The 21,992-nt window shown below is 39.5% G+C and overlaps 1 long non-coding RNA gene across 1 annotated transcript in view; it reads right to left on the bottom strand.

Annotated features, from left to right (window-relative positions):
- LOC134347786 (uncharacterized) overlaps positions 1–21,992 on the bottom strand; it is a 97,588-nt gene that overhangs the window by 49,088 nt on the left and 26,508 nt on the right. The gene's annotated exons all lie outside the window — the stretch shown is intronic.

Here is a 21,992-nt window from a genome sequence, read left to right as displayed (position 1 = left end):
CATGCCCTCTTCTCATTACTACAGTCGAGGAGGAGGTACAGGAGCCTCAAAACCCACACTCAATTCCTTAAGAACAGCTTCTTCCTTTCTGCCATCAGATCTCTGAGCAGTCTACGAACCCATGTACACTACCTCATTACTCATCCCTTGCACTATTTATTTATTTTGTAACTTCTATTGATTTTTATGTCTTTCACTGTACTGCTGTGGAAAAACAACAAATTTCACAGCACATGCCAGAGATAGTAAACTTGATTCTGATTCTGATAGACGGGATAGACGGGAGTGGTACTGCACCTGTTGTTAAAAGTGAAGAGTCGTTGGCAGTGCATTGTTAGATATCAGTTCCTCTCTCTGGCTATACAATAAGTCAGCAGCATACACTGACCTGTCTATTGCCTCTCTATTGAGTGGGTAATGTTAGACCAGCTGCATTCCTGTAAAAACAGAATATGCATTAATCTCATCTCTGTACAATGTAAATATTGGAGCTGCCAATGCTAAGAAGTCAACTTAACTGCAGTAATGATTCAAAAATGTTTTCATCAGAGGTTTGCTTGACTACTTGTAGGAAGATCAGAATGTTTACATGTTATCTGAGTTCATGTAATACATCTCTGATAACTGGGTATGGAGGATTAAATTTTTGCCTCCAATACAATGCTTAAGGTACCCTTAGCCGCCCACAGCCATCTGCCAACTTTATGTTGGAACATGATGCATCTTCCCGCATTTGGAACAAGAGGAAAAATGACAACACAGCAGGAAAAATCCTCAACGAACACAAAATGCAGAGAAATTGCTACCTCTATTAATAGATTTATCCAATTATGTTTCATTCTCCCAGGAAATGTTAAAAATAGAAGTAAAAATGTAATGTATTTTGAATATATAAACATAATTTACAGGATAGCTTCTAAAGAAGGGGTTCCCAACCTGAGGTCCATGGACACCTCGGTTAATGGTAGGGGTCCATGGCCTAAAAAAGTTGGGAACCCCGGTTCTAGACTGATCCGTAAATGTAGGATTATAAAAAAGTGTATTATCATGAATAATTATAATTTTGGCAATTACATAAACTCAGTGGCCACTTTATTAGGTACTGTACCTCCTATCCCTATTAAAGTAGCCACTGAATGTATATTCTGCTGCTGTAGCCTATCCAGTTCAAGGTTCACCATGTGCATTCAGAGATGCTCTTCTGCACACCACCGAGCTACTGTCACCTTCCTGTCAGTTTGAACCAGTCTGACCATTCTCCTCTAATCTCTCTCATTAACAAGGTGTTTTCTCCCTCAGAACTGCTACTCGCTGCGTGTTTTTTTTTTGTTTTTCACATCATTTGTTGTAAACTCTAGAAACAGTTGTGTGTGCAAATACCAGGAGACCGGCAGTTTTTGAGTTACCCAAACCAACCTGTCTGGCACCAACAATCACTCCACGGTCAAAGCCACCTAGGTCACACTTCTTCCCCAATCTGCTGTTTGGTCTGAACAACAAATAAACCTCTTGACCATGCCTGCATGCTTTTATGCATTGCGTTGCTGCCACATGATTGGTCGATTAGATATTTGCATTAACGTGCGGGTGTGCAGGTGTACCTAATAAAGTGGCCAAGTGTATATAATTTAAACATCTTCCAGTCACAGTTAATATGGCAAAGAGTGGGAATAAATGGGGCCTTTTCTGGTTGGGTGTTGGTGACTAATGGTGTTCTGCAGGGTCGGTGTTGGGAGCATTTCTTTCCACGTTATATGTCAATGATTTGGATGACATAATTGATGGCTTTGTGGCCAAATCTGTAGATGATACAAAGAGAGCTGGAGTGGCAGGTAGTGTTGAAGTAGCAGGAATCATGTAGAAAGCCTTAGAAAGATTAGAAGAATGGGCAAAGAACTGACAGGTTGAATACTGTATAGAGAAGTGTATGGTCATGCACTTGGGTGGAAGGAATAAAGGCACAGACTGTTTTCTAAACGGGGAGAAAATTCAGAAATTAGAGGTGCAAAGGGACTTGAGAGTCATCATGCAGGATTGCCAAAAGGTTAACTTGCAGGTTGAGTCAGAGGTAAGAAAGGCAAATGCAACGCTATCGTTCATTTCAAGAGGACTAGAACATAAAAGCGAGGATGTAATACTGAGGCTTTATGAGGCATTGGTCAGACCACATTTGGAGTATTGTGAGCAGTTTTGAGCCTCTTATCCAAGAAAGAATGTGCTGGTATTAGAGACAGCCCAGAGGAGGTTCATGAAAATGATCCCAGGGATGAAAGGCTTATTAATGATGAAAGTCTGATGGATCTGGGCCTATACTCACTGGAATTTAGAGGAATGAGGGGGGATGTCATTAAAACGTATCGAATATTGAAAAGCCTATACAGAGTGGATGTAGAGAAGAGGTTTCCCATAGTAGGGGAGTCTGGGACCTGAAGACAGTCTCCGAGTAGAAGGACGTCCCTTTAGAACAGAGATGAGGAGGAATTTCTTTAGCCAGAGGGTGGTGAAAATGAGGAATTTGTTGCCACAGATAACTGTGGAGCCCAGTCACGTTGTATGTTTAAAACAGAGGTTTATATAGGTCCTTGCGTATTAAAGGTCATGAGGAGAAGGAAGGAGAATTAAATTGAGAGGGATATAAATCAGCCATGATGTAATGGTGTAGTAGACTCAGTGGCCAAATAACCCAATTCTGCTCCTATATCTTATGGTCTTAACCCTGCACATAGGATTTTAAAATAATTAATTATGCAAGACTTGGCATCTTCCCGCATTTGCTGTCTGCACAATTCTCACGAATTCACCTGGTACTGATGCATAGGGGCAATGTCACTAATTAAGTGGACATGGAGAAGATGTTTCAGTTAATGGGAGAGTCTAAGATGCAAGGACATGGCCTTGTACTAAAAGGACATCACATCAACACTGAGAAGTGGAGCCACATGAAGGTCAATCAGTGACATTTGTTGCCACAGATGGCTGTAGGTGCCAATTAATTGGGTATACTGATAGGTTCTTGATTGGTAAGGGGGTTTGGGGGTTTACGGGGAGAAGGCAAGAGAGTGAGTTTGAAATAAAATCTGCTCTGATTTAATAGCAGCGAAGACTCAATAAAATATACTGTATCTAACAGGAGGCACTCTGGAATCCCACTACAAATCTCCAAATCAACTGGACAGCTCTGCAGACAACTAGGCTTTACAATGCTCTTTGACACCAACCCATTGCCTTGGAAGATTGTGTGGACTGTCTTTATTCAAAGAGGACTTCTTCTGTGGTGCAGGTTTTTTTGTTCCTTTGCTGGCATTTATTCTGTCTGAGCTGGAATTCACGGTGGGTCCTTTCCAGTTTTGGATGCTGCTCCCTTACCATTTTGTTCACTTTAATGGATATTCCACAGCCTTTCTAGCATAATCTATATCTACTTGTCCTTCAGAAAACAAAAAATGCAAGATTTTTTTAGAAAAACTTTGCTGAACTATTCTATTTAATTCACAAGTCCTGCTTTCAATACTTGACCATTAGACATTTTACTTCTTCAATTCATCTACAAGCTTTAGCCACAGCAAATCACCTTTTCCCTATGCATTTTACAAGCCTTCCACCCTGCCAGGGAGTTTAACAAGTCTAGATCTGAATCGCCTCTTCATTTTATCTTAGAGTTGGGTACTCATAAAGAAAGATGGGGCAAGGGGAATGGAAGAAATTGGGACTCCTGACGGTGTCTGACCAGTGGGGTGATGCTCATTTCTAATGCCTCCCAGGTTCAGTTTGTTAAAAAGCCTTCTCTTCTTGCCAGTTTTACCTTGCCATAGATTTCCAATTTTTTGATAAGTGATGAGATGTGCATGAAAGGATTGGTGCACACTTTCAGTTTCCAACCAGCCAGAAATGTTCATTCTCCCAATTCCCAATGTCACCTGCATTGATCGATTGATCCTCACCTCTTCACCCATAAACGTTTTATTGGAACCATAGAAATAACTTTGGAGTGAATATCAGAAAAATGAGTGCATATAGTTGAGAGTTGAGAAATGAAAGCATCAAGTTCTGAAAAAAATTAACTCAAAATGATTAGGAGCATAAATAACATACCTCTGTAATTTTGGAAAGGATTATTCCAATTTTACTTTAAGTAGATCCATGGGAAATTGATTTTAATTCAGTTAATTACCCTCAACAAAATAGAAGATTCATAATAGATTTTCACTGACTGATGTTGGTCAGTACAGTAAATACAAGATAAATTAAAATGCTCATCAGGATTACCTTTAGAGAATATTACTTTAAACTTGACATCGCTACTTTGTTAAAGAAAGATACAGAATGTTCAAACAGTAAGATGACATTTATTATTTATGATGTGAGGGAAAAGGGAACCAAATGTTTCTTTCAGCAGGAATACTCTGGAGGATTTCTTTGATCCAGATTTAGCCAGATAAACATCATAGGACACTGAATTATCCATACAACTTGAGCAAATCAACCATGAATTAACAAAAGAAAGGCATCGAAGTATTAAATTATGCACAATACCCCTAAGATGGTAAATACAAAATTGCAGCTTTGGTGTCAGATCATACAACTTAATTTCATACCTTTTTTTTCATTCTGAGAAACACATAGAAGATAGTACAGTGCCACAAAAATAAGCCAGTTGCATAATGTCAAACTTCATCGAGTGCATTTAGTAATCCTTCAGTCTCACACTAACTGGGAAGTTTTAACAGAAATAGTCACATTAACCATTGATAGTTGCATGTGGTTACAAGGTTAATACACAATGGCTTCAGAAAAGAGAAATGGTGAAAATTGCAATTTTAATTGAGGATTTAAAAGTTTACTTAAATCTGGTATATTAGATTAGCAGCACATACTGTATGGCCATTATAAATCCCAAACATTTTAGATAAATTTAACTTTAAAACAAATGGAGTTAAATGAACAGATTTTAATGTATTTTTCTAAACACGCCAGGAGGAAGAAAGCAATGTTTGAAGACTAGATTCTTGAATCACACAGGGATCAAACACAAACAGCAAAATGAAAGTGCACAGCAGGTGAAGATTGTGTAAGTTAGTGAGCAAGATTCGGTACAAAGCTATCTCACTAATGGACAAAAACAGCACCTTTGAGATGGAGAGGACAGAGCTGCAGAGCAAACTAACTTCAATCTCAAAAGACTTCAAGTTTGCACATGATGCTTATATTTCCTTGAAGGGTTAAATTCAGTATCTGTGTCATTTAAACTTTAAAACGTGAAAACCTGCAGCAACCAGAAGGTAATAACTGTTATTGCAATGTGCTGTGTTCCTCTTTTTCATTTTTCTGATTGTTCTCCCTCTTTTTCAACCCCTATCATGGGCAATTTTAACCCTACTCTTCCTGCAAAAACCTGGCATACATCTGCAGGCCAAATGCAAAATGAATCTGGAGGCTTTCATTAGCAAGTCTCAGCTCTGTTCCTGAAAGAATGGGCTAAATGTGGATTTAACACCTGCTGTTGGGCAGGCTCTCGGGGATTTGCAACAAGATTAGATGGTCAAGATTATGCATTAATAGGCTCAGAAATAAGTAGTAAGGGATAGATCAGGAGGAGAGAGGAACCGGTGCTATCTGGATGCTCTGTGACAAAATATCAAAGGCAAGTTTGGGACATAGTCTGCAGTATCCTGTACTGTCATGTGTTTATTAAAACCTAGTCCTATGAGTGAAGAAGAATGGTCACAGTCATGATGACTTGGTTTAACTTTCCTTATATTGTTACCGATTGCACTGGGCACACCAGAGTGACTCACTTTGGACAGACAGCTGCTGAATTTTCAGTGGTATGGGAATCAGTTTGAAATGCTCATTACCACATTTCAGTCTGAACAAGTCCAAACTCTCAGTCATGCCACACTAAGGAGAAAATTGTTGCAAGATTCTACATGTAGACTATTATTGTATCCAAGTTTTTGTGTAATCAGTGCTAGGGCAGCACGATAATGTAACAGTCAGCGTAACAATGTAACAGACAGCGTAACACTGTAACAGCACCAGCTGTATGATCAGGGTTTGATTCCCGCTGCTATCTGTAAGGAGTTTGTATGTTCTTCAATGACTGCGTGGCTTTCCCCCCACATTCCAAAGATGTATGGTTAAGCTGCTTCATGAACCCACGCTAAGTTTATCAGTTTCATCAACTTTGCCTCCAACTTCCACCCTGATCTTAAGTCTACTCAGTCCATTTCCAACACCTCCCTCCTCCCTTTCTCGATCTCTCTGTCTCCATCTCTGGAGACAAACTGTCAACCAACATCTTTTATAAACTTGTGGATTCTCATAGTTATCTTCCTACTCTGTCTCCTGTAAAAATGCTATTCCCTTTTCTCAGTTCCTTCATCTCCACCGCATCTGTTCCCAAGATGAGGCCTTCCTTTCCAGGGCATCAGAGATGTCCTCCTTCTTCAAAGAACAGCAGTTCCTTTCCTTCACCATGATGTTGCCCTCACCCAGATCTCCTCCAATTCCCAAACATCCGTGCTCACCACCGCTTTAACAGGATAGAGTTCCCCTTGTCCTTAGCTACCACGCCATGAACCTCTGTATCCTTCTATCGTTGACTGGCCGAGTCAATGCCATTAAAATGATTATTTTACCTAAATTTTTATATTTATTTCAGGCGGTACTAATTTTTATTCCTAAATCATTTTTTGACACTATTGATTTTCAGATTTCCTCTTATATATGGCAGAATAAAAGTCCCAGGTTGAGTAAAAAAGTCCAAGAAAGATGGTGGTTTAGCATTTCTGAATTTAAGATTCTATTACTGGGCAATTAATATTCAATATTTAATATTTTGGACACAAGATTGGGATATAATTCCAAGTCCACAATGGGTAAACCTTGAAGGATACTCTGTACAAGGGTTTTCATTTTAGGAACTTCACTTCCCTGTATTTTCTAAATTGAATAAACAATTGGTTAATCCAATAATTAAACATACATTACGAATATGGTTCCAATTTTGTAATTTTTTGGTTTGAACAAATTCATATTATCAAGTCCTATTATATCTAATTTTTTTTCAACCCTTGGTTATGGATCAAGCCTTTTTGATATGGAAAATGAAGGGTATAACGTTTCCGTGATTTATTTCTGAATAACTGTTTCATGTCTTTTGAACAGTTACCTAATAAATATAACTTAGCCAGATCCCATTTTTTAGGTATTTACAAGTAAAAAACTTTTTAAATACCATGCTGCCTACGCTTCCACACTCTACTGATATCATAGACAAAATTTTAAGTTTAAATCCTTATCAGAAGGAATGAATAGCAATTATTTATGATACAATTATGAAAATACAGCCAGGTACATCTGATAAAGTTAAAAATGAATGGGAAAGGGAACTTCATCTACCTATAGAGAAATGGGAAAAAAATCTTTCAGTTAGTTAGCTCTTCCTCTATATGTGCTAAACATACGCTGATACAATTTATGGTAGTGCATAGGGCTTACATGTCTAAAGATAAACTAGCTCATTTTTACCCCCAAATAAATCCTATTTGTGACAGATATCACTCTGAGCTGGCTTCTCTGTCTCATATGTTCTGGTCCTGCCCTCTCTTGGAAAAATTTTGGAAAGATATTTGTGATATTATTTCAACAGTTTTGCACTTTGATTTACAACCCCATCTTATTATGGCAATTTCTGGTTTGCCAATGATGGATCTTTATCCTCTTCAGCCTGTCAGATGATTGCATTAGTTACATTAACGGCCAGAAGATCCATTTTATTGAATTGGAAAGAGACCAACCCTCCTACTACATTTCAATGGTTTTCCCAAACTATATCATGTTTAAATTTCGAAAAAAAATCAGAAGTGTCATTTTTGATCCTTCGGTTAAATTTGAAGAGCCTTGGAAGCCATTTATTCAACATTTTCATATGATGTGGTTTGACCTTTTCCGAATCCTTTTTATTAACTTAGAATATATGAACAGAGGAGCGGAGTTGGCGACATTAATGAATGTATTCGATTTAATATATTGGTTCAGCCCTGTTTTGTTCTGTTTGTCTTTTTTTGGGTTCAGTCACTAGTTTTTTTTGGTTCATTTTCTGGGGTTTTTTGGGGGGTTTTCTTTGTAATATCCTTTTCTTTTTATTTTTTCTTCTATGATTAACTATATCGAGAGTTTGGAAATCTATTACACTTATACTATTTGTATTCTTTTTTTGTATATGTTATGTACACAGAATAACAATAAGATACAGGTAATTCCATTCTCTTTGTATCACTGTTGTTATTATGTTTATGTACTTGAAAACTAATAAAAAGATTAAAAAAGAAAGAAAGAACCTCTGTATTCAGCATATCATTCTCCACAACTTCTGCTATCTCCAAATGGATACTACCACCAAACAAATCTTTACCTCCTCTCCCTCTCCACTTCCCACAGGGATTGCCCCCTCCATGACCCCCTTGTCCACTCGTCCCTTCCACTAATCTCTCTCCCGGCACTTAGCCCTGCAAGCAGCCAAAGTGTTACACCTGACCCTCACCTCCATTCAGGACCTCAAACAGTCCTTCCAGGTGAGGCGACTTTTCACCTGCGAACCTGCTATTGTGTCCAGTGCCCCTGATGCAGCCTCCTCTACACTGGTGAAACCTGTTGTACATTGGAGGGCTGGTTCCAGTGACGTCATCGTTCAGAATGGCGTCTTAAACCAATAGCTCCTCTGGAAAAACCCATACTTTGCCCCGTTAATCCATCAAATATAGGATCTTTCGAAAATATGTGAATTGATAAAGGGGGCAAGAATGGGGAAAGAGAATGGAGATAAAAAAGCATCACGGTGGAGCCTACGGAAGAGAGAGGTGCAGCAAGCGGCTCTCCTGCACGTGCGCGTGGCGGCGAAGCCAACACTGGAAGAGATAAGGGAAGTCCAAAAAGATATAAAACAGCAACTAAATGATATAAAGTCAGAGCTCGCCAACGTCATTCAGAAAATAGTGGTGGCAGAGACTCGAATTGAGAAGGTGGAATATTGCATGCAAAATGTGGAACAGATGCTAGGTAAGACGATAAAAATATTAAGTCAACAGGAAAGTAAATTGCTTGACCAGGAGGGAAGATCGTGACAGGAGAGTATCAGGATTTATAATGTTCCCGAAGGAGCAGAGGGATTGCCGATGATAGACTTTGTAGAAAAGCTGCTGCGGGAAGCGCAGGAGATTCCCCTGACTATGGAGATTGAAATTGAGAGGGCACATTGTTCATTCATCCCGAGGCCTCCCGGAGACAGAGAAAGTAAGCCGCACTCAATAGTACTTAGATTCATTCGATTCAAGAGCAAGGCGGAGATTCTACGAAGGGCCTGCGGTAAGAAGAGGGTTTTTTGGAATAGGAAGTTAATATACTTCGATCATGATCACCCCCCAGCGGTCTGACAGAAACAGAAGGAATATTCCGAAGCAAAACCAATATTAAAGCAAGAAAAGGTTAAATTCCGAACCCCATACCCTGCTAAACTGAGGGTATTTTACCAAGAAGGGATACGACTTTACCAGACGGTGGAAGAGGCGACTACAGACATGAAGAACAGAGGACTGCCCATTAGCGTGGTCAAACCAAGGGAAAGTCTGGTGAGCAGTTATCCCAATTTGTTTGGGAAATAGTAAGAGAACCGAGAAAGCAGGGGACGGGAGCAGGACGAGAGAAGGATATTAGGGAGAGACTGTGAGTTCTCCGAGGACAGCCCTCACCTCCTCCAGAAAAGCCATAAGGTTTGGCTAACTTTAAAAGTGCTGATAAACTAAACGGAAGCAAAAATAGACGGTTATATAGCTATCTCGAGAAATACATATTATAATGTGGATCTTATATTACTCAATTTTTTAAAATTCATTCATTCATTCCTTTTTCTCCACCTAAATTAGAATATATACTTGGGAGGAATACACAGGGAAATCATTTCTGTGTAATGGACATAGATTTTTTTTACTTACTTTTATAGGTACTCCAGCGGGGGCCCTCAATTCACAGGTAGGAGGGGCTATCCCCCACGGCTAGACGTTTCTTCTAGCTCAACCCAGGGTCATCTAGAGACACCAGCCTTGGAATCACAGCTTCGTTACCTTTTTTTTATTATTCACGTTTCTTGGCTCTTATTTGTTCAGGGAGTACATCGATTAAGTTATATTCTGCAAATTTCAATGATATACTAACAGATAAATACACATGGATAAGGACAAAGTAAAATTCATTTCTTTAATGTCAATGAGCTATTGAATCCAGTCAAGCGCAAGAAAATTCTATCAAAAATGAAAAAAGAACAAGCCCATGTAGTATATTTACGGGAAACTCACTTAAATGATAATGAGCATGGAAAATTAAAGAGAATGGGCTTCACTAATTTGTTTTTCTCCTCATATAGATCAGGACATAGAAGAGGACCGGCTATTCTCATCTCAAGCAAGCTAAATTTTGAAAAAGTATTCGAAATGGGAGATAAGGAGGGCAGATATATTCTGGTAAGGGGGAATATAGATGCAAATCCAGTAACTTTATTGAATATATACACACCCCCAGGAAGTGATATTAGTTTCTTCCAGGAAATTACTAATATTATGGTAACGGAAACAGAAGGTCTCTTGATATGTGGGAGAGACTTAAATTTACAATTACAACCAAAGTTAGACTCTTCCAATAGAAAAACTTATGAGACAAAGTCCTTACATAAGAAAGTTAACACTGTTTTTGAGGATGTTGGTCTAATTGATATATGGAGGGACCTTTTCCCCGATAGAAGGGATTACACTCATTATTCTGCCCCCCATTCCGTATATACAGGAATAGACTATTTCATAACATTTGGAAAGGATAAAGAGAAAATAAACACCTGTGGAATTGGGACAATAGATGTAAGTGACCATGCACTTGAATATTTATCTGTTGATTTTGACCTACAGCCAAAGAATACCACTTGGAAACTAAATTCAAGTCTACTCAATGATCCCTATTTTAAGAAACAAATTAAAAAAGAAATTGGTCTTTACTTAGAATTCAATGATAATGGAGAGGTTTCACCTCCCATTCTGAAGGCTGTCTTAAGAGGGAAAATTATAGCGATATCTTCATATAAGAAAAAAAATAAGCAATAAAACATTAGAGGAATTACAACATAAGCTGAAGGAACTAGAAAAAAACACAAATTGAGTTTGGCACAGGATACACTGGAGGAAATTAAAAATTAAAAATGAAATTAATAGTTTGGCTACCCAAGAAATTAGAAAAAATTTGATGTATCTGAAACAGAGACACTATGAAAGTGGATCTAAATCTATGAAAATACTGGCGTGGAAACTGGAAAAAAAAGATAGCAGAAAATACAATTCATAGAATAAGGGATCTAAGTACAAAAGTGATGGAAAAAAAATAAGCTAAGTGAAATTCAAGAAGCTTTTGAAATGTTTTACAAAACTCTATACTGTATTCCAAAGTTCCAGGGGGAAACATAACCCAAATTGACACCTTCCTGAATCCTTTAGAGTTACCCACCTTAAGCAAAGAACAAAATAAAACGATGACTGCTGACATAACTGAAGCTGAACTAAAAACTGCCATTAGTAGGCTTAAATTAAGCAAGTCACCAAGATCGGATGGATATACGGCAGAGTGGTATAAAGAGTTTAGAAGTGAGTTAATCCCTGTTTTGCTCCCCACACTGAACTGGGCTCTAAGAAAGGCACAAATGCCACCCAGCTGGAACGAGGTGATAATCTCAGCTGTACCGAAAGAAGGCAAGGATAAAATGGAATGTGGGTTATTTAGACCAATATCTGTTCTTAATGTGGATTATAAAACATTTACCTCCATCATGGCCAAACGAATAGAAGAGTTTCTACCCACACTGATACACATAATGATCAGACAGGTTTTATACAACAACGCCAAACACAAGACAATATACAAAGGACACTTCACATTATGGGTCGTATTAAAAAAATGAAATTTGAAGCAATAGTGATAAGCGTGGACGCTGAAAAGGCATTTGATTCAGTTAATTGGAATTTTCTTTACAGAGTTTTACATAGATTTCATCTACATGACACAATTATTAAAACTATACAGGAACTATACGACAATCCTACTGCCAGGATTAAAATCAATGGATATTTATCTAGCAGTTTTACCCTAGAAAGGGGCACGAGACAGGGTTGTGCATGGTCACCACTACTCTTCGCATTATATCTGGAACCATTAGCTCAACACATCAGACAAAATGAAGATCTCAGGGGAATTACTACTAAAGGGAAAGAGCATAAATTGGCCTGTTACGCGGATGACTTTTTGATCTATCTAGGGCAACCAACATACTCTTTACCTAAATTGATGCAATCCTTTGAACAATATGGCCAATTATCAGGATACAAGATCAACATAGATAAAACCCAACTACTTTCATATAACTATAGCCCACCAAGAGAAATTGAAAGTAGATATCCTTGGGCATGGCAAACAGAGTCCGTCAAATATTTGGGCATTATTATGCCAAAAGATTTGGCAAAATTATCAGAATGCAATTATCAGCCTATATATAAAAAAATTGAGGAAGATATAACAAGATGGAACCTAATTCCTTTTCTTGGTCTCAGTTCAAGGACTGAATCTATTAAAATGAATATACTGCCCCGACTACTATATCTCTTTCAGACCCTACCAATAGAGATTAACCAAAATCAATTCAATGAAGAAAATTACAGACCTATTAGTGTGACATCGGTAGTTGGAAAGATATTGGAGTCAATCCTCAAGGACGAGGTTATGAAATATCTTGCGGTACATGACAAGATAGGCCGAAGCCAGCATGGTTTCATGAAGGGAAGATCCTGCCTCACCAACCTATTGGAATTTTTTGAGGTAATCTTGAATAAGATTGACAAGGGAGAGGCTGTGGATGTTGTGTATTTGGATTTTCAAAAGGCCTTCGATAAGGTGCCGCATATGAGGCTGCTTGATAAGATGAGAGCCCATGGAATTATAGGAAAGACATTGAAATGGGTGGAGCATTGGATGATAGGCAGAAAGCAAAGGGCGAGAATAAAGGGATCCTATTCTGATTGGTTGCCGGTTACTAGTGGTGTTCCACAGGGGTCGGTGTTGGGGCCGCTTCTTTTTATGATGTATATCGATGATTTGGATTATGGATTAAATGGTTTTGTGGCTAAATTTGCGGATGACACCAAGATAGGTGGAGGAGCAGGAAATGTTGAAGAAACAGAAAGGTTGCAGAGAGACTTAGTCAGTTTAGGAGAGTGGGCAAAGAAATGGCAGATGAGATACAGTCCTTCCAGGTGAGGCATCACTTCACCTGTGAGTTGACTGGGGTGATATACTGCGTCCGGTGCTCCCGATGTGGCCTTTTATATATTGGTGAGACCCGACGCAGACTGGGAGACCGCTTTGCTGAACATCTACGCTCTGTCCGCCAGAGAAAGCAGGATCTCCCAGTGGCCACTCATTTTAATTCCACATCCCATTCCCATTCTGACATGTCTATCCACGGCCTCCTCTACTATAAAGATGAAGCCACACTCAGGTTGGAGGAACAACTGATCCTCACTGAAGGGTTAGCAGTGAAAAGGGTGAGTAGCTTCACGCTCCTGGGTGTCAACGGCTCAGAGTATCTATCATGGGCCCAACACACTGATGCAATCATGAAGAAAGCATGCCAGGAGTTCTACTTCATTAGTTTGAGAAGTCACTAAAGCCTCCTGCAAATTTCTACACATAACTGTATACAGTGGGGAGCATTCTGACTGATCACAACACTGCCTGATTTGGAGGTTCCAAAGTGTAGTATCACAGAAGCTGCAGAGGGTTGTAGCTTCAGCCAGCTCCAACATGGGCCCAGTCCATCTGCCATCAAAGGCACCTTGAAGAGGTTGTGCCTCAAGAAGGAATTATTAAGGACATTCACCATCTGGGATATGCCCCTCTTCTCATTACCACTGTAATGCCCTGGTTCATGCTTTTATAGGGATGAGGTACAGGAGCCTGAAGACCCACACACAACATTTTAGGGACAGCTCCTTCCCCTCAGCCATCACATTTCCGAATGGTCCATGGCCAGTGAACAATGCCTTGTTACTCCTCCTTGGCATGATTTAGTTGTTTGTAACTTATGGTCATTTTTATGTCATGCACTTTACTGCTGCTGCAGAATAACAAGAATAACAGATTTCAGAGATAATAAACCTGATTCTGATTCTGACGTGAAATAATGAATTAGATGTTTCCTTAATTTGTGTGGAAGACAACGTATATGAGTGTCAATCAGAATCTCCTCTCTCAGAAGGTAGTGTGAACAGCTCTTTTCACTATTGATATTAATCTGAATTTATCAGTATGTTCCTGGAACTAAAAAAAAATCATGAAAATCCAGCATCTGCAGAGTTTCTCTTGTTTATGAAAAGTATTTATGACCTTTTGGAACAAGATGCAAATTATGATGTCCTTATTAGAAACCGAGAATAATTTTTCATTAATGATCAACCAGAGATAGAAAGTAGCTTTCAATTCCATTTACAGCTCAGCTGGCAAGATATTTTTACATCTTGTTGTTCTAGATAACAATATCATTTATCCCCTGCTGATTTTGCTTCTTTTCTAAAATTACAACTCACTCAATTTACCTTCATTGTATTCTTCAAAATGCACAGCAGTGCCAGCACTGGAAAAAATACATAATCACTTTTAAGTGTCTTTTATATTTGAAAGACAATAAAGGGGTTGCAGTAAATTTATGATTTGAATGAAGGTTTTCTCTTTCATCAGATTAAAACCTCGTTTGCCACACCTTGTATATTTAATTGTAACAAACGCATGGAAAAAATAATGGATGTAGATTAATCCTGTTCCATTTCACAGAAAGTCAAATGTGGTGAAGAGTACCATTATTACATCACCATTATGGAGCTGTCATTACCCAACCCCCAGGATTGGTAAACTTGACAAATGTTAGTCATTGATAAGAAAGGCTCACAATTATATGGTGCCTTCTGTAATCTCATGATATCCAAAAATAGTTTGCAGCTAATGAAGTATTTTTGAAACTATTAGCATCTGCAGCATAGGAAACAGACAGCCAAATAGCACACAGCACAAATAACAATAGGATCAATAAGCTTGGAGGAGGAAGTAGTGTTTACGGAGATGATGGATGTGAATTGTTATTCAGTGGAATTCCAGTAAAATCATGGTCTGTATTGCATTGCTTTATTTTACAATCTCAGGATTATGAATGGAAAAGTAAATTAATTACCAGCAGTTTAATCCTTGTTTTAACTCGTGAGGAACATTTACTATCAGATATAAGATTGGGGTTATAACCTTCTTAAATGGTGTCAATCACAAAACCATTATCCCTTGGCTCACGGTTAACACATGTAGTAACACAGACCAATAAGCCTGATGCAGTGGGTATAGCAAGGTGCTGGATGAAGTAAAGGTCTGAGAGAAGGGAAGTTATACTGGCAGGTGTTGCCAGTTAATACCTCTTTGAGTCCTTTAAGGCCCCAGTGCTGACTTCATTCACTCAAGAAATATCAGAACATCTGCTGTGAAGAGGTTTTGAACACCTCTGTGAAGCAACCTCCTCCTTAAAACTATAAAAGCTGCTCCAAATGAAGTGAACATACAGTGGCATGCAAAAGTTTGGGCACCCCTGGTCAAAATTTCTGTTACTGTGAATAGTTAAGTGAGTAGAAGATGTACTGATCTCCAAAAGTCATAAAGCTAAAGATGAAACATTCTTTTCAACATTTTAAGCAAGATTAGTGTGTTATTTTTGTTTCGTACAATTTTAGTGTAAAAAAAAGGAAAGGAGCACCATGCAAAAGTTTGGGCACCCTAAGAGATTTGAGCTATCAGGTAACTTTTACCAAGGTCTCAGACCTTAATTAGCTTGTTAGGGCAATGGCTTGTTCATAATCATCATTAGGAAAGGCCAGGTGATGCAAATTTCAAAGCTTTATAAATACCCTGACGCCTCAAACCTTGTCCCAACAATCAGCATCCATGGGCTCCTCTAAGCAGCTGCCTAGCACTCTGAAAACTAAAATAAATGATGCCCACAAAGCAGGAAAAGGCTATAAGAAAATAGCAAAGCGTTTTCAGGTAGCCATTTCCTCAGTTCATAATGTAATTAAGAAATGGCAGTTAACAGGAACGGTGGGGGTCAAGCTGAGGTCTGGAAGATCAAGAAAACCTTCCAAGAGAACTGCTCATACGATTGCTAGAAAGGCAAATCAAAAGCCCCCATTTGACTGCAAAAGACCTTCAGGAAGATTTAGCAGACTCTGGAGTGGTGGTGCACTGTTCTACTGTACAGTGACACCTGCACAAATATGACCTTCATGGGAGAGTCATCAGAAGAAAACCTTTCCTGCATCCTCACCACAAAATTCAGCATCAGAAGTTTGCAAAGGAACATCTAAACAAGCCTGATGTATTTTGGAAACAAGTCCTGTGGACTGATGAAGTTAAAATAGAACTTTTTGGCCGCAGTGAGCAAAGGTATGTTTGGAGAAAAAAGGGTGCAGAATTTCATGAAAAAAACACCTCTCCAACTGTTAAGCACAGGGGTGGATCAATCATGCTTTGGGCTTGTGTTACAGCCAGTGGTACGGGGGACATTTCACTGGTAGAGGGAAGAATGAATTCAATTAAATGCCAGCAAATTCTGGAAGCAAACATCACACCGTCTGTAAAAAATGCTGAAGATGAAAAGAGGATGGCTTCTACAACAGGATAACGATCCTAAGCACACCTCAAGATCTACAATGGACTACCTCAAGAGGCGCAAGCTGAAGGTTTTGCCATGGCCCTCACAGTCCCCCGACCTAAACATCATTGAAAATCTGTGGGTAGACCTCAAAAGAGCAGTGCATGCAAGGCGGCCCAAGAATCTCACAGAACTAGAAGCCTTTTGCAAGGAAGAATGGGTGAAAATCCCCCAAACAAGAATTGAAAGACTCTTAGCTGGCTACAGAAAGCATTTACAAGCTGTGATACTTGCCAAAAGGGGGTGTTACTAAGTACTGCCATGCAGGGTGCTCAAACTTTTGCTTCGGGCCCTTTTCCTTTTTTATTATTTTGAAACTGTAAAAGATGGAATTAAAAAAAGTAATCTTGCTTAAAATATTAAAGAAATGTCCCATCTTTAACTTTATGCCTTTTGGAAATCAGTTCATCTTTTACTCACTTAGCTATTCACAGTAACAGAAATTTTGACCGGGGTGCCCAAACATTTGCATGCTACTGTATATTGATCTGAAAATACATTAAGGAACCTTCACAAACAGTCATTAGCAAATCTCATGATAGCTGGAGGGAAGATTGGGTAACCTAGTGTAGAAGAAAATTAAATTTTGATTTAAGTTTTGTTGGCAAGCTGGACTATCTAAGCATTGCCCAAGATTTGGGTCATGATGGTGACAGGATAGGACGCAGACTCTGTCTTGCTTGTGCTAGCTAACAAAAAGTCATGCCAATAATGAGGTATTGCTGACATTTGTCCAAGAAACAAGTTGTCTGTCTGGCTAAAAGGGAAACTGAATGTGGACATGCAGTTCTTATTTTGTGTACCAAAATTAGACTGGCTGATACCTAAAATGTGCTTCCTGAAATCACTGACCAAGTATGTGTAGCTGTTGACTATTGCCCAAAATTACTTTATAAGTTTAAAATGTAACATGACATTGGCAGAGTCCCCATGGTCACGTATTAAAGAGTGAACTTTATACTGCGGTCTGTGTATTTATTTCTGTTTGATAACAGGGTAAACTCTTACAGAAAAATTCGGTAAAATAGAGTAAATTCTTCAACACTGAAGTTGCTTTGTAAGCACCAAGATAAGAGGCAGGCCGTACTGAACCTGGTTTTCGCTCATGGGTTTGGTCAGGTGACTGACCTACCAGTGGGAGAAGAGTTAACAAAGAGTGATCACATCTCCTTAAGTTTTAGAATAGCTGTAGATGAGTAAAGACCTTGGAAGAGAGTATTAAACTGGAGCAGGGCAAATTACAGGAGTATTAGGTAGAAACTAGGGTGAGTTAATTATGAACAGCTTTTTTTGGGGCAACTCCACAATGGAGAGTGTTTAAAAACCAACTGCACTGAGTACTAGACAGGTATGTTCCAGTAAGGAGGAAGGACAAGGAGAGGGGACCTTGGATCTTGGAGAGGTGGTGAATTTGGTTAAAAAGAGAAAGGAAGCAATATGTAAGGTTTGGGAAGCTAAAATCAAACAGAGTTCTTGAGGATTATAAAGAACCTGGAAAATAACACAAGAAAGGACTTGGGAAAGCCAAGAGGGGCCACTTAAAGTCCTTAGCAATTAGGAATAAAGAGAATTCCAATGCATTCTGTACATACATCAAGAGCAAGAGGATAACTAGGAAACGAGTAGGACCATTCAAGAACAAAGGAGGGAACATTTGCCTGGAGGTGGAGGATGTGGGCGATGTCCTAAATGAGCTCTTTGTATCAGTATCTACGAAGGAGAAGGGTGTGGAAGGTAGTGAGATCACTGTGAGGTGTTCCAGTGCATTTATACTAAGGTACTTCTAGTTGAAGGGGGTAGTGTTTGGTCTCTTAAAAGCATTAAGGTAGCTAAGTCCCAGGGCTGGATAAGATTTATCCCAGGTTATTGAGATAGGCAAGTGATGAGTTTGCTGGAATCTTGATCAATATCTTCATGTCCACACTGCCATGGGGGACGTCCTGGAGTGCTGGTGAGTAGCTAATGTTGCTCCATTATCCAAGAAAAGCAACAAGCATAATCCTGTAAACTATAGGTTGGTGAGTGTAACCTCACTGGTGGGGAAGTTACTTGAGGGGATTCTTAGGGGTAGGGTTTATGAGCAATTGGAAAACCATGACCTAATTAGGGAGAGCCAGCATGACCTCTTGCAGAGCAAATAGTGACTGAGTTTCTTCAGGAGGTGACAAAGATAGCTGGTGATAGTTGAGCTGTGGACGTTACAAGGTCTAACATCCCTCAAGGTCCCTCAAGGGAGGCTCATCCAGAAGACTAAGATGCATGGGATCCATGGTGAGTTGGCCATTTGTAGTCAGAATTGGCTTGCCCATAGAGGGTGGTGGTCAATGAGACTTATTCTGACTAGTGGTGTTCCACAGGAATTTGTACTAGGACCTCTGCTGTTTGTGTGATATATATAAATGACATGGCTGAAAATATAGATGGACAAGTTAGTAATAGTGCAGATGTTAGAAAGATTGGTGGTGTTATGGATAGCTTAGAAGACTCACCAAGGATGCAGTGGGATGTAGAGGTCAGTTGGAAATATGGGCAGTGAACTGGCAGAAGGACTTTAACCCAGCCAAATATAAAGTGTTGCACTTTTGCAGATCAATGGCAAAAAGATAGTGTTAATACAAAGACCCTTAATAGTGTTGATGTGCAGAGGGATCTTGTAGTTCATGTCCATAGCTTCCTGGAAGTGGTTCCCAGGGAGGTAAAGAAGGCATATGGCATACTTGCCTTTATTAGTCAAGAAATTCAGCTCAAAAGTCAGGAAGTTATGTTGCTGCTTTATAAAACTCTGGTTAGGCCACATCTGGAGCAGTGCACTCAATTCGGGACAACCCATTATAGTGAAGATGTATAGTCTTTAGAGAGGGTGCAGAAGAGGATTACAGGATTAGAGAACATGAACTATAAGTAGAGGTTGGACAAACTTTGTGTTGTTTTCTTTAGAGAGGTAGAGGCTCAGAGAAGATCTGATAGAAGTTTAGAAGACTATAAGAAACAGATAAAGTAGACTGACAGTATCTCTGTCCCTGGGTTGAAATATCTAATACTAGAGTTCATGCATTTAAGGTGAGAGGGGGTTAACTCAAAAGGCAAGCGTAGGGCAAGTTTTTACAGAGTGGTGGGTGCCTGGCCTGGAATGTGTTGCCTGAGGTGGTGGTGACGGCAAATACAATAGAGGTGTTCAGGAGGCACATGAACATGAAGGAAGGAAGTGGAAGGATACAGACATTGTGTAGGCGGAAGGGACTAGTTCAGTTCAATGTTCCCGCTAACTTTTTCAACAGCTGCACGGACCAGCCATTGTCCTGAGCAGAAAATTTTTACATGACCTGAAAATTGTGGAATATTCAAATGACATTATATGAAAGAAAATTCCAGCTGTGCGGCACAAAGGCTACGTGTGTGGGAGCATTGTAGTTACTGTGCGGCCATGCACTTGCGCAACTTAGAGGGAAGAGTGGTTCATTTGATTACTAATTTAGTTAGTTTGGCACAACTTCATGGACAGAAGAGCCTGTTCCTGTGCTGTACTGTTCTATATTCCATATCTACTGTGCACTAATCCCATTCTCACCTCCAGATCATCGTGGTTTCACATGTAGCAGTCCTCAACTATCAATGCCCTAAACATCTGCTATTCCATCTTCCTCTCTCCCCACATTTATGATATTCAAGATTCACCTCTTTGACCTAGCTTTGACCAAGCAATGGCAGTTGGTTGGGTAAAGCTTCCATGAAGAACTTAGAGATGGTTTATTGCATTAAAAGCAACATGTAAGTGGAAATATTAGTTAAATTCAAAACACGACTACCTCTATTGGTTTTATCAATTGTTATGAAATAAAAATTAAAGATTTCTTTTAATGTCCACTATGCCTTAATTTCACTCATTGAAAATGAGAGATTCATGATTAAATCACTTATCTTCCTCATTTTTCAATAGGCATCACAAGTCACTGAACATAACCCTTGTGCACAGTGAAGAGGTAGTAATGCTCTTAAAAGGCAGATCTCTGTATTATTCACAACTGAGAGAGGCTGGGCTCTTTGAAGTAGGGCATTTTCTTCTGATACTCAATTGTTAAAAGGAAAATAAACAAGAAAGCTCAGAGATAGAAAAATTGCTATGCAAGCAGTTGCTGGCTCATTAGCTTGTTAAACCCAAAGATGAGACACTGCAAGTGGCTCCAATTCTTCTCATAATGAATGAACACTGTTAGTTCCATTGGTAGCAATAACTTCATGATGGCTGAAAGAATAAGTAAGCATAAAGTAATACAAAAAAACCTCATATCTTTCACTAGAATTGTTGAGCATTTCCCTTTGATTTCCAGACCAACAGACTACAATCAGTAAGGATAGGCAGCAACACCTTTGCCATGATTATCCTCAACACCGTTTCGCCGCAGGACTGCATCCTCAACCCTCCCGTGCCCCCCCCCCACTCTACTCCCTACATACTCATGAGTGTATGGCCAGATTCTGCTCTACCCTAGCTACAAGTTTTCAGACGACGCCACCATAAAATGGACCTTGTCTCAAATAATGATGAATCAAAGTACAGGAAGGAGACAGAGAGCTTAGTAACATGGCGTCAGGGCAACAACCTTTCCTTCTATGTCAAGAAGACAGGAGCCAATCATCAACTTCACGAGAGGGGCGATGCACATACTCCTGACCGATTCATGCTACGGAGAACAAGAGGATTAAGAGCTTCAAATTCCTAGGAGGCTATCACTCATAGCCTGTCTAGGTCAAACCACATAGATATGTCAGCTAAGAAAGTACAACAGCGCATCTCAGTACTCTCTCAGGACTCTGGAGGCTAAAGAAATTTGCCGTGTCCCATTGACACTCACAAATTTTTGTTGATGCACCATGGAAGCATCCAATCCGATGGCTTGGTGCGGCAGCTGCTCGGCACTTGACCAAAAGGAACAGCAGAGAGATGTGGACACAGCTCAGCACCTCGTGGAAACCAGCCTCCCACTATGGACTCCCGCTGTACTTCTATACTTCCCGCTGCCTCAGTAAGCCAGTCAACCTACCTCCGTTACTCTTTGTTCTTCTACCTTCCGTCAGGCAGAAGATACAAAAGCCTGAAAGAGCGAACCATTTGGCTCAAGAACAGTTTCTAACAGCTGTTATAAGATGATCAAATGTTTCC

This window comes from Mobula hypostoma, chromosome 1, assembly GCF_963921235.1.
Source record: "Mobula hypostoma chromosome 1, sMobHyp1.1, whole genome shotgun sequence".
NCBI classification, from domain to species: domain Eukaryota; kingdom Metazoa; phylum Chordata; class Chondrichthyes; order Myliobatiformes; family Myliobatidae; genus Mobula; species Mobula hypostoma.
Note: the sequence above shows the minus strand (reverse complement) of the source record. Positions and strands in the feature narration are given on the sequence as shown.